Source organism: Cebus imitator, unplaced genomic scaffold (genome assembly GCF_001604975.1).
Source record: "Cebus imitator isolate Cc_AM_T3 unplaced genomic scaffold, Cebus_imitator-1.0 Scaffold527, whole genome shotgun sequence".
In the NCBI taxonomy this organism is placed as follows: Eukaryota; Metazoa; Chordata; class Mammalia; order Primates; family Cebidae; genus Cebus; species Cebus imitator.
The window spans coordinates 1,300,942-1,314,210 of NW_016107842.1; the positions used below are offsets into that span (position 1 = coordinate 1,300,942).

A 13,269-nucleotide genomic window follows, 5' to 3' on the forward strand; every position below is an offset into this window, starting at 1 on the left:
TCCCACTCACTTTCCCTGGAAAATGGCTTTATGATTGCTTTAGCCCAGCGCCCTGAAAATAAAGTTCAGTGGCTTAGGGGTCTTTGCCCTGTGAGTGTATCAGAATTCCAAACCAGGAGCTCACAGGAAATGTATTTCTGGTGGCTGCTGTACAAATCTCCCTGCTTTTCCACTGTATCACAGGCAAGAACTTTGTTTCTAGTGTACTTTCAAGCACTTGGGTAAGACTTTTTCAACCATAGCTCGTTAAGCAGGAGCTCAGTGCATCAGTTTTCCCCTGTGAATAGGGGTGCAGTGGTTCCTTATTCTTGCGTTGGAGTTGAAATTCCAGACTTGACTGTGTGGGCCAGGTCCTGGGTGGTATGGGCCTGTGCGTTAAGCTCCTGCTTATTCCTATGGGTATCCACTAAGTTTCCGGTCCATGAATTTTAAAAATCATGTCCTTGAGTGTTTTCTGAAACATGCCATCATTTCTTACATGTCTGAAACACAGTGAGGAAAGCTTAGCATATATTCCCCCTGAGTCAACACAATACGGACCCCCTGTTTGTCTAAAGTCTTGCTACTCCAAGTGTATGCTGTGGGTTCATTTTAAATGCAAAATCTCAGGTCCACCTGGGACTTGCTGAATCAGAAGCTGCTCTTTAACAAAAATCTGCAGATGATTTGCATACATATTAAAGTTCGAGGAGCACTAGATTAAGCATCAGTTAGTTCCAGTATAACCAACCTGAACAAAATTAGACCTTTAGAAAGTTTTTGTTTCCAGCTGGGCACAGTGGCTCACGCCTATAATCCCAGCACTTTGGGAGACCAAGGCAGGTGGATCACTTGAAGTCAGGAGTTTGAGACCAGCCAGGGCAACATGGCAAAACCTGTCTCTACTAAAAATGCAAAAATTAGCTGGGCATGATGGCAGGTGACTGTAATCCCAGCTACTCAGGAGGCTGCAGCAAAAGGATTGCTTGAACCTGGGAGGCAGAGGTTGCAGTGAGCTGAGAGCGCACGCCTGCACCCGAGCGTGGGCGACAGAGTGAGATTCCATCTCAAAAAAAAAAAAAAGTTTTTGATTCCCTTCCTCCCTCTCTCATCTCTTTTATGTTGATATATCTTGAATTTTAGTTACCATTTGGTATTAAAGATTATGAATTTTATAAGCAATAATAATTTAGACCTATCACATATGTTATTAATTTCTTTACTGTCTATTGCTTCTTGCATCCTACTATTTCTTTTGGCTTCATTTTTTAATATAGTTTTTTAAGAAAGGGTCTCACTGTGTCAGCCAGCTGGAGTGTAGTGGTGTGATCTTGGCTCATTGTAGCCTCAACCTCCTGGGCTCAAGTGATCCTTGCATCTCAGCCTCCTGAGTAGCTTGGACCACAGGCGTGTGCCACCACTCCTGGCTGGTTTTGTATTTTTTTGTAGAGATGGGATCTCATTATATTGCCCAGGCTGGTCTTGAACTCCTGAGATCAAGCAGTGCTCCTGCTTTGGCCTCCCAAAGTGTTGAGATTACAGGTGTGAGCCACTGTGCCCAGCCTGGTTTCAGTTTTCTCTTATAGAAGTGCTCATGGAGCATCTGTTATGATCAAATGTCTGAGTCCTTGTAATCTGAGGATGTTTTAATTTTGCCCTCATTCTCAAAGGACAATATTAATGGATATAGTATTTGAAGTTCAAAGATATTTTCCCTGGCTGGGCATGGTGGCTCACGCCTATAATCCCAGCACTTTGGGAGGCTAAGGCAGGTGGATCACCTGAGGTCAGGAGTTTGAGACCTGCTTGGCCAGCATGGTAAAACCCTGTCTCTACTAAAAATACAAAAAATTAGCCAGGATTGGTGGTGTAGCCCTGTAATCCCAGCTACTCGGGAGGCTGAGGCAGGAGAATCGCTTGAACCCAGGAGATGGAGGCTGCAGTGTTGGTGCCACTGCACTCCAGCCTGGGCAACAAGAGCGAAACTCCACCTCAAAAAAGAAAAATAAAAAACCAAAGATGTTTTCCCTTAGCACTTAACAACTATTACTGTATTATCTTCTTGCATCCATTAAAAAAATCTTTTTATTCTGAAAAATTTTAATCTTACAGAAAAAGTAGAAGGAATAATACACTAAGCCCCCAGATATCCCTCACTTGACTTCAGCAATGACCAATATATTTGCATCTATTTTGCTGATGGGAAATCTCATGTCAATCTCATTCTCATTTTTTGGGGGTCTTTTTGTTCTGGTAACTTTTAGGTAGTTCGTCAGCCTTCTTGTTCTGAAAATGTACCACAGTCTCTATGTTTGCCTTTTTTTAAAAAATCCTGATTAGCATTCAGAGAGGTCTCTCTCAATCTAAAGACTTGGATTTTGGTACAGTTCTAAAAATTTGTTGACTGTTATTTTTTGAATATTGCTTCAATTATCTCCTGGAAATTCTTTTAGAGAAATCTTGTAACTGCTGAATCTTTTCTCCATGTGTCTTTATAATTTTCTTCATTCTTTTAATCCCTTTATCTCTGTGCTGTGTTCTGGGAAAATTTCTCAATATAACCTTCAGCTTTCTAGTTTCTCTTTCAGCTGTGTACAGTCTGCTCTTCACTGATACATTTTATGGTTACAATGCTTGATTGTATACTTTTCTCCTCTAGGAAAATTCTCCTGCGTACATCCCTAGTGGAAATGGTTATCTGGAGGGCCTAATTGGCAGAGGGGTGGGCCACATAGGATCACTGTGGCTATAGCGTGAGCCTGTGAGGGCCGCCATCTTAGATTGAGAGGGACCTCTCTGAATGCTAATCAGGTTATATTGAGGGCTGCCATCTTCCTGAGGTGAAGATCTTAATTTAACTGATAGAACCTAAAAGTAGTTACTTCTAAATGGCAAAGGAATTTTATTTTTACTTTTTGTTGAAGAATAGAATAAAGAGTGTTAATACATTATGCACCTCAACTTTTACATGTGTATACGCTTGTGTAATCACCACCCAGATCAAAATATAGATGATCCCTAGCCTTCCAGAAGTTCTTTGTGCCTCTTTCCAGTCACTATGCATCCCCTCTTCCCACTACAAGTAACCATTTCCTCCGATTTCTATCATCATCGATTAGTTTTCCTGTTTTTGAACATTATATACATGGAATTACATCATATGTATGTGTCTGACTTCCTTTGCTGAACATACAGCCATGAGATTCATCCTTGTTGTGTATAAGCTGTTCTTTTTTGAGATGGAGTCTCCCTCTGTCACCAGGCTGGAGTGCAATCTCTGTTCACTGCAACTTCCACTTCTTGGTTTCAAGTGATTCTCCTGCCTCAGCCTCCTGAGTAGCTGGGACTACAGGCATGCACAACCACACCAAGCTAATTTTTGTATTTTTAGTAGAGACAGAGTTTCACCATGTTGGCCAGGATGGTCTTGATCTCTTGATGTCATGATCCACCTGCCTTGGCCTCCCAAAGTGCTGGGATTATAGGTGTGAGCTATACCATGCCTGGCCATAATTTGTCCTTTTATATTGCAGTGTAATGTTCTATTGGATGAATAGATCACAGTTTATATATTAATTCTCCTATTGTTAGACATTTAGTTCTTTTCTAGTTTTTAATTATGTTGAATAAAACTTATAGGAACATTTTCATTTGTGCCTTTTGGGATATATATGCATTTATTTCCCTTAGGTACAAACCTAGGAAAGAGATTGCTGGGCCATAGACCAGGCATGTATTTAGCTTTAGTAGATACAGTCAAATAATGTTTCCAAAGTGGTTGTACCAATTTACATTCCCATCAGCAGTGTATGAGATTTCCAGTTGCTCCACATCCTTGCCAATACCTAGTTTTATGAGCCCTTTTATTTTTAGCCATTCTGGGGATTTGTAGAGGTATCTCATGGTTTTAATTTGCATTTTCCTGATGAGCAGTGATGTTGGTCACTGTGACAGATGAGATTTTCCTAAAAGAAAGTCTCAGCAATGTCTCCCATCCCACATGACCTTACAATGTAACTTTGGCATTCTTCCAACGGATAGGTGGCATCTGTATTCCCCCCCTTGAATCTTGTGACTATGGTGGAAGTGGTAACGTGACTCCTGAGGCTAGGTTGTAAGCGGCATTGCCTAGTTTTCTGAGACATCACTTTGGAGCCCAGAGCTTCCATATGAGTAGTTAAACTAACCTGAGGTCACTATGCTATGACAAAGCCCAAACAAGCTCATACAAAGAGATCATGTGGAGAGGCCCTGAGACTACGTGAGAAGAAAAAGATTTCCAGCCAGCCTCGGGCTGCTCTAGACCCCCACTGGTCCACCTCCAGCTACCATTTGACTGCAACTGCATGGATCACACTAAGCCAGGCCCTCCCAGCTAACACGATCCTCAATACTTGAATGTTGCTTTAAGCCAGTAATTCTCAACTAGGGGAAATTTTGCCCCCTGGGATGTGTGGCGCTGCCTGGAGATGTTGTCATAACTTGGGGCTGGGCACATGGTGGTACTTGCATCCAGTGGGTGGAGACCAGGGGTGCTGCTAAACATCCTGCAGGACACAAGACAGCCTCCAGGACAAAGAATTATCTGGTCCCAAGTGCCAATTGCGCTGAGATTGAGAAACCCTACTTTAAGCTACATGATCCACTAAGCTTTAAGTTGATTTGTTACATAGCAAAAGTACTAGAACAATCATGCAGGCAGAGAGGGAGATTTATCTATCTATCTATCTATCTATCTATCTAGACAGAGTTTCGCTCTTGTCATCAGGGCTGGAGTGCAATGGTGCGATTTTTGCTCACTGCAGCCTCCGCGTCCCAGGTTCAAGCGATTGTCCTGCTTCAGCCTCCTGAGTAGCTGGGATTACCGGCACCTGCCACCACTCCCGGCTAATTTTTGTATTTTTTTTATTCTTTTATTTTTTTTTAATTAAAAAAATATGGAACGCTTCACAAATTTGCGTGTCATCTTTGCGCAAGGGCCATGCTAATCTTCTCTGTATCGTTCCAATTTTAGTATATGTGTTGCCAAAGTGAGCACTAATTTTTGTATTTTTAGTAGAGACAGGGTCTCACCATGTTGGCCAGGCTGGTCTTGAACTCCTGACCTCAAGTGATCAGCCCACCTCAGCTTCCCAAAGTGCTGGGATTACAGGCATGAACCACCAAGCCCAGCACAAGAGGGAGTTTATTAAAGAAGATTAGTTCACAGGCTGGGCACAGTGGCTCACGCCTGTAATCCCAGCACTTTGGGAAGCTGAGGTGGGCTGATCACTTGAGGTCAGGAGTTCAAGACCAGTCTGGCCAACGTGGTGGAACCCTGTCTCTACTAAGAATACAAAAAATTAGCCAGACATTGTTGCAGGTGCCTGTAGTCCAGCTACTTGGGAGGCTGAGGCAGGAGAATCAGTTGAACCCACGAGGCAGAGGTTATGGTGAGCCGAGTTTGCGCCACTTCATTACTGCATTCCAGGTTGGCTGACGGAGTGAGACTCTGTCTCAAAAAAGAAAAGAAAAGAAAATTAGTTCACGAATCTCTGAGAGGGCCAGAGTGTTGGACTTAAAGGTTAATCAGCCAGGAGTGCTCTTCAAACTGCATCACTGGGTGTCCAGTGAAGACCATTGGATGTGGACCCACGGCTTGCACCTGTGATGCTGAGAACTGGATTCAGAGCCTCTGAATACTAGATGCTGATGCCACTGTCACCAGAAAGTAGATTCCATGTGTCTCTTGCTTCTTCACATTGCTGACTTTGGAATCACTCTGACTTTGAGATGGCTGATGGATGAGCCCTGGGTCATGTGTGAACTGTCTGCAAAGAAGTTGAGAAACCAAATTTTCTGGCTTCTACCAGGGAGGCAGAACTAACAAAGCTTCCAAAGATGCTGGGAAGCCAGGAGCCTTGACAAGATCCCTTGGCACGATGTTGTGATAAGATTGTTGCAAATGCCTTCAGGTTATTTCTAGTTTTTGTTTTTGTTTTTGTTTGTTTTAACTTATTTAAAATAGGCCAAGCGCCGGTGGCTCATGCCTGTAATCCCAGCACTTTGGAAGGTCGAGGCGGGTGGATCACGAGGTCAAGAGATTGAGACCACCCTGGCCAACGTAGTGAAACCCTGTCTCTACTAAAAATACAAAAATTAGCCGGGCGTAGTGGCACGCACCTGTAGTCCCAGCTACTTGAGAGGCTGAGGCAGGAGAATCGCTTGAATCCGGGAGGCAGAAGTTGCAGTGAGCTGAGATCGTGCCACTGCACTCCAGCCTGGCGAGAGAGTGACACTCTGTCTCAAAAAACAAAAAACAAAAAACAAAAAAACAAAAAACAACTTATTGAAAATAATACTCTCCGTTATTATACCTTTTGGGTTAGAGACTTTACTTTAGAGATTATAATCACAAAGAAATAACTACTCAGCTATAGTAACATGGCACTTATTGTCTTATTGATTATAACTTCTGAAAACCGGAAATAGCTCAAGCACCATGGAACAACAGACTAATTTGTGATATACCAAATGTCTGCATTTTCCAGGGATGGTTTGAATTCCAAACATTAGGTCACATTGTCTTCATCTGTTTATGCTTGGCCAGATGATGCATACAGTTTACCTTGAAATGTGTGATCACTGTGAATACGTAGTTTTATCCTGATGGAATATTGTAACAAAAACACTGACTATTTTACTAGGTGAATACATGGAAAGCGGGTATCAAATGTTTTATGAAAGAAACGGAAGAATCTAAGTATACTCATTACAACCATGGCATATTAGTGTTTGCATAATGCAAAGGGTTTGCTTTTCGTTTGTAAAGTTAATATTGAAAAAGGAAATTCCCTTTTGTTTTTCTGATGTTTGTATTAACCTCACGGCTTCTGAAGAGCTTGCCCAGTAGGTGGCAGTACTGGATAAGAGCAGATAGAAAATTCTGCAGGCTGCCTTCCAGCACTGTTTCTCCAACTTTGGTATACATACCAATGATCCTGTTAAAACACAGCTTGTTGGGCCTCACTGCACTTGGAGTTTGAGTTAGTAGATGTTTTAGTCCCGTTGTGCTGCTATAACAAAATACCTGAGACTGAGTTATTTGTAAAGAACAGAAATGATGCCTCACAGTTCTGGAGGCTGGGAAGTCCAAGATCACTGACAGGTTTAGTGTCCAGTGAGGGCCTGCTCCATGGATGGTGTCTTCTCCCAGTGTCACCCTCACATAGTGGAGGGCAGAGGGGCAAAAAAGGCCTAAGCCAGTTCCCTGCAGCCCTTTTATACCACACGGATCCACTCAGGACAGCAGAGCCCTCATGGCATAAACACCTCTGAAAGGCCCCATCTCTTAATACCACCACCATGGGGATTCCCTTTCAACATGAATTTGGAGGGGATGCCTTCAAACCATAGCAGCAGGTTTGGGGGGGCCCGAGAATGTGCATTTCTAACAATTTCCCAGGTGAAACTGATGCTGCTGGCTGGGGATCACACTTGAGAACCACAGCCTTCTCACACGGGGAGCTTCTTGAAGTGCAGAAGGTCATTCTTCTCTCCTTCCTCATAGCATCTGCCCCTCCCACGCCACTGTCATGTGTTCATGGAGGTGCTGGGCCACTTTCTCCTTCAAATACTTTCACTTTCCCCTTGAAATAATTTATTCCTTGGCTCTGACAATACCCCACTCACCTCTTTTGCCTCCTTTTTTTACTATTAAATTATTTTATTTTTTTGAGACGGAGCCTTGCTCTGTCACCCAGGCTGGAGTGCAATGGCGTGATCTCAGCTCACTGCAACCTCTGCCTCCTGGGTTCAAGAGATTCTCCTGCCTCAGCCTCCTGAGTAGCTGGGATTACAGGCATGCACCACCATGCCCAGCTAATTTTTGTGGTTTTAGTAGAGACAGGGTTTCACCATGTTGGGCAGGCTGGTCTCGAACTCCTGACCTCGTGACCTGCCCACCTTGGCCTCTCAAAGTGCTGGGATGACAGGCATGAGCCACTGTGCCCAGCCAATTTAATTTTATTTTTAAAGAGATGGGGTCTGGCTATGTTGCCCAGGCTGTAGTACAATGGATATTCACAGGCACCATCATACAGCATACCTTGTGTTAATGGGGAAGCTGGGCCAGCCACTTGGAGGCGGGGGGACCTGCAAACAAGTGTTTCTTCCTGGCCTACTTGACCTTCTACATCCCATTTTCCATTTGAAGCGAGCAATTGGGCACGATGGAGGGAGTACCCTTTATCTATCACTTCCTGGAGGCACTGACGGACCTCACAATGGGGTCTAACTTGGGACCCCGTTACTGGTATCTCTGGCCCCCTACCTTTGTCCACTTTGGGGTACTTCCTGTCTTGCTGCGGGCATCCTGACGTCCTTTGCACTCCCCTCTTCCCTCCCTTCTGCAGACACTGATCTTACAGTGAACTTCAGACTTTGGTTTAACTCCCTCCTAGGCTTTGTATGTCTTGGGTTCTAACTACAGAATAAAGAGCTTGTTTCCGATGCGTAGAAATCCAAGCAAAGTTTAGCAGTGGATATTTTAACTCTCTCCTCAAACTTTCAACCTCTCCTCCCCTGGTTTTACTCTCTCAGCTGAGCTTGACTTTGCTTCCTACTTCACTAGGGAAATGGAAATTATTAGAAGAGCATGTCCGCAGGTTCCCATCACAGCAGCTACCCTTCCTCCTGCATCTGGGCCCTGATACTCCACTTCCTCTCCAATAAGATGAATGACTTGCTTAGGTTACTGGCCAACAGCAGCCTCTCCACTGCGTGCTAGATTGTGTCCCCTCTGAAGAGCAAGCTGTGGCAATTCTCCCCTCTCTACCACATCACCAGCTTTCTCCCATTTACTGCATTGTCCCCATTAGCACACACATGTGCTATTATTTCTTCGATATTAATAAGAGTTGCTTCTGGCTGGGTACGGTGGCTCATACCTGTAATCTCAGCACTTTGGGAGGCCAAGGTGGGCGGATCATGAGGTCAGGAGTTTGAGACCAGCCTGGCCAATACAGCGAAACCCCGTCTCTACTAAAAATAAAAAAATTAGCTGGGTGTAGTGGCAGGTGCCTATAATCTCAGCTACTCAGGAGCCTGAGGCAGGAGAATCCCTTGAACCCAGGAGGTGGAGGTTGCAGGGAGTGGAGATTGTGCCACTGCACTCCAGCCTGGGTGACAGAGCTAGGCTCCATCTCAGAAAAAAAAAAAAAAAGAGTTGTTTCTGGGCCGGGCCCTGTGGCTGATGCCTGTAATCCCAGTGACTCAGGAGGCTGAGATAAGAGGCCAGGAGCTGGAGACCACAGGCCTGGGCAACACTGTGACACCCTATCTCTAGAAAAACATAAAAACTTTCCTGGGTATACTGGTGTGTGAGCCTGTGGTCCTAGCTACTCAGGAGGCCGAGCTGGGAGGATTGCCTGAGCCCACAAGGCTGCAGCGAGCTATGATCACTGCGTTCCAGCCTGTCTGTGCTTTGCTCAATACTCCAGCCTCTTCTAAAAAAGTTGCTTCTGTTTATTGTCTCTAATTTCTCTGCTTCTATTCTCCCATGAACCTACTCAATCAGTCCCCATCTCTCTACCAAAACTGCAACTGCCCTAGTCACAGAAGCCCCTGGACATTTACCAAGCCCAATGGTCACTTCTCAGTCCTTAGTGTCAGCATTTGACATGTTGATCACTTTTCCCTTGAAATACTTTATTTCTTGGTTCCCACAATACCCCACTCACTTCTTTTGCCTTTTCTTATTATTTTATTTTTAAAGAGACAGGGTCTCACTATGTTGCCCAGGCTGGAGTACAAAGGCTATTCACAAGCTCAAGCATCATAGCACATGATAGCCTCAAACCCCTGGCTCAGCCTCCCCAGTAGCTGGGACTACAGATGCGTATCACCACGCCCAGCTGTGTCCTTTCTCCCTCTCTCTTTCTGAGATAGGGCCTTGCTCTGTTGCCCAGGCTGGAATGCAGTGGCAATATCATAGCTCACTGCAGCCTTGACCTCCTGGGCTCAAGTGGTCCTCCCACCTCAGTCTCTAGAGCTTGGACTACAGGCATGCACCACCATGACTGGCTGATTTTTTTTTTTTTTTTTTCTTTCAGACAGTCTCACTCTGTTGCCCAGGCTGGAGTGCAGTGGTGTGATCTCTGCTCACTGCAACCTCTGCCTCCTGGCTTCAAGTGATTCTCCCACCTCAGCTTCCCTAGTAGCTGGGATTACAGGCGCCTGCCACCATGCCCGGCTAATTTTTTTTATTTTTAGTAGAGATAGGATTTCACCCTATTGGCCAGGCTGGTCGCGAACTCCGGACCTCAGGTGATCCGCCCGCCTTGGCCTCCCAAAGTGCTGGGATTACAGGCATGAGCCACTGCGCCTGGCCTAGCCTGGCTACTTTTAAAATATTTTGTAGAGACAGGGTCTTGCTATGTTTCCCAGGCTTGTCTCAAACTCCTAGGCTCAAGCAATCCTCCCACCTCAGCCTCACAAATCACTGGAGTGACAGATGTGAGCCACCGTGCCTGACCTGGCGACTCTTTTTCTTTTTTCTTTTTTTTGTTTTGAGCCAGAGTCTTGCTCTTTCACCAGGCTGGAGTGCAGTGGTTCGATCTCGGCTCACTGCAACCTCCACTACCTGAGTTCACGCGATTCTCTTGCCTCACCCTCCCAAGTAGCTGAGATTACAGGCATGTGCCACCACACCAGCTAATTTTTGTATTTTTAGTAGAGACGGGGTTTCACCATGTTGGCCAGGCTGGTCTGGAACTGCTGACCTTGTGATCAGCTTGCCTTAGCCTCCTAAAGTGCTGGGATTACATGCGTGAGCCACCACACCTGGCCGGTTTCTCTTTTAGATCACTCTTGGCCCATTTGCTGGATCGTCTTCATTTTCCCTACTTCCAACTGTTGAGGTGCCCAGAGTTTAGCCCTTAAACCTCTTTTGTATCTACTGTCACTTTCTAGGTGATCTCCAGGACTTTGAAGCCATCTGTATGTCGGTAACTCCCCAGTTTGTATCTCCAGCCTGAACCTGTCTCCCTCCCGATCTGTACATATCTCCACCTGGATATGTTAGGCACCCCACTTGCCTGTCCCAAGCAGAGTCTTGGATGTGAACTGTCCTCTCTACTTCAAGCTACTCCTGCAGACCTCAGCTGCACTGGTTCAGGACAAAAACCTCAGTGTCATCCTTGATTGCTTTATTTCTGCCATAACCCATATCCAGCCTGTCAGCAAACCTTCTTGGCTATATCTTCAAAGGATCAACAGAATTCAGCCATTTCCTTCGACCTTTTGCTCTGTCTCTGACTGCTCCCAAGATCTAAGCCACCACCATTTCTCACCTGGGCTACTGAAATAGCCTCCCAGCTGGTTTCTTTGCTTCTGTCCTTGCCCACCTGCACTCTGTTCTCACCACAGCTGCCAACGATCTTGTTAAAACCTGAGTCAAATAGTGTTGTTTCTTGGTTCAGTCCCTCCCCTCCATGGTCTCAGAATAACACTGGAGTTATTGAGACCTGCAAGGTCCCACATGCTCTGCGCCCTGGATTTCTAATCTCCATTGCTCCCACCCTTGGTCACTGCATTAGTCAGGGTTCTCTAGATGGACAGAACTAATAGGTAGATGTATATATGAAAGGGACTTTATTAGGGAGTATTAACTCACATGATCACAAGGTAAAGTCCACGATAGCCTGCAAGCTGAGGAGCAAGGAAGCCAGCCTGAGTCCCAAAACCTCCAAAGTAGGGAAGCCAGCAGTGCAGCTTCCAGTCCGTGGCCAAGGGCCCAAGAGCCCCTGGCAAACAACTGGTGTAAGTCCAAGAGTCCCAAAGCTGAAGAACTTGGAGTGTGATGTTTGAGGGCAGGAGGCATCCAGCACGTGGGAAAGATGAAGCCCAGGAGACTCAGTCTGCTCTTCCATCTTCTCCCGCCGGCTTTATTCTAGCCACACTGGCAGCTGATTAGCTGGTGCCCACTCAGATTGAGGGTGGGTCTGCCTCTCCTGGTCCACTGAGTCAAATGTTAATCTCCTTTGGCAACACCCTCACAGACATACCTAGGGACCACACTTTGCATTCTTCAATCTAATCAAATTGACGCTCAGTATTAACCATCACAGTCCCCCTATTCCAGCAACGTGGCTGACACACATCTACCTCAAGGCCTTTGGACTTGCATCTCATACTACCTGGATTTCTTTCTCCCAGATATTTATTTGCATGACTCACTTCTTCACTTTCTGCAGATTTTTTTTCCTCACAAGCCACCTTCTCTGCAGAGTTTGAGGAAAGCAGATTATGCAACATCATATGGGTGGGCCTCATTCAATCAGTTGAAGACCTTAAAAAAAAAGACCCAGTCCCCTCAGGAAGAAGGAATTCTACTTCCAGACTGCCTTTAGACTCCAGCTGAAGCATCAGCTCTTCCCTGAAGACTTCAATCTCTCTTTCTTTCTCTTCCTCCCCCATACCTCATTTTTTCATCCTATTGGTTTTATTTTCTATTTTTCTGGAGAACCACGACTAATACAGATTTTGGCTTCCTGGCCAACTTACGTAGAATATAAATATCCAACCCCTGACCAGTGCTGAGGCTCATGCCTGCAATCCCAGCTCTGTGGGAGGCTGAGGTAGGCAGATCAGGTCAGGTGTTTGAGACCAGCCTGGCCAATATGGTGAAACCCTGTCTCTACTAAAAGTATAAAAATTAGCAGGGCCTGGTGGTACTTGCCTGTAGTCCCAGCTACTCAGGAGGCTGAGGCAGGAGAATTGCTTGAACCTGGGAGGTGGAGGTTGCAGTGAACGGAGATCACGCTACTGCACTCCAGCCTAGGTGACACAGCGAGACCCTATCTCAAAAACAAACAAACAAACAAACAACAACATCTCCTGACATTTCATATCCCTTTTCTTGCTTTATTTTCTTTCTTAGAATATAGCACTATCTAAAATACTATATATCTTGCTATTTTGTTTTTTGTCTGTGTATTACTAGAATGTCACTTTTTTGGGAAATTTATTTAGAGATTCTAGAGGATCAAGGGTATATAATGAAACTAGCAGTTATATGTTATGTCTAACGTGTACTAGGCGCTAAATATTTTTAAATGAATGAATAAATGAATAACTAAATATATGACTGCTTGGTTAATTGATTGGATGAGTGGATGAATAATGGTGACATGAGGCCGGGCGCGGTGGCTCAAGCCTGTAATCCCAGCACTTTGGGAGGCCGAGGTGGGTGGATCACAAGGTCAAGAGATCAAGACCATCCTGGTCAACATGGTGAAACCCCATCTCTAC

At 45.2% G+C, this 13,269-nt stretch overlaps 1 non-coding gene across 1 annotated transcript; it reads right to left on the bottom strand.

Annotated features, from left to right (window-relative positions):
* Positions 1-4,910: 4,910 nt before the first annotated feature.
* Positions 4,911-5,017, bottom strand: LOC119468905. Its single transcript, XR_005197713.1, has one exon. It is a non-coding gene; the product is annotated as a U6 spliceosomal RNA (small nuclear RNA).
* Positions 5,018-13,269: the final 8,252 nt, after the last annotated feature.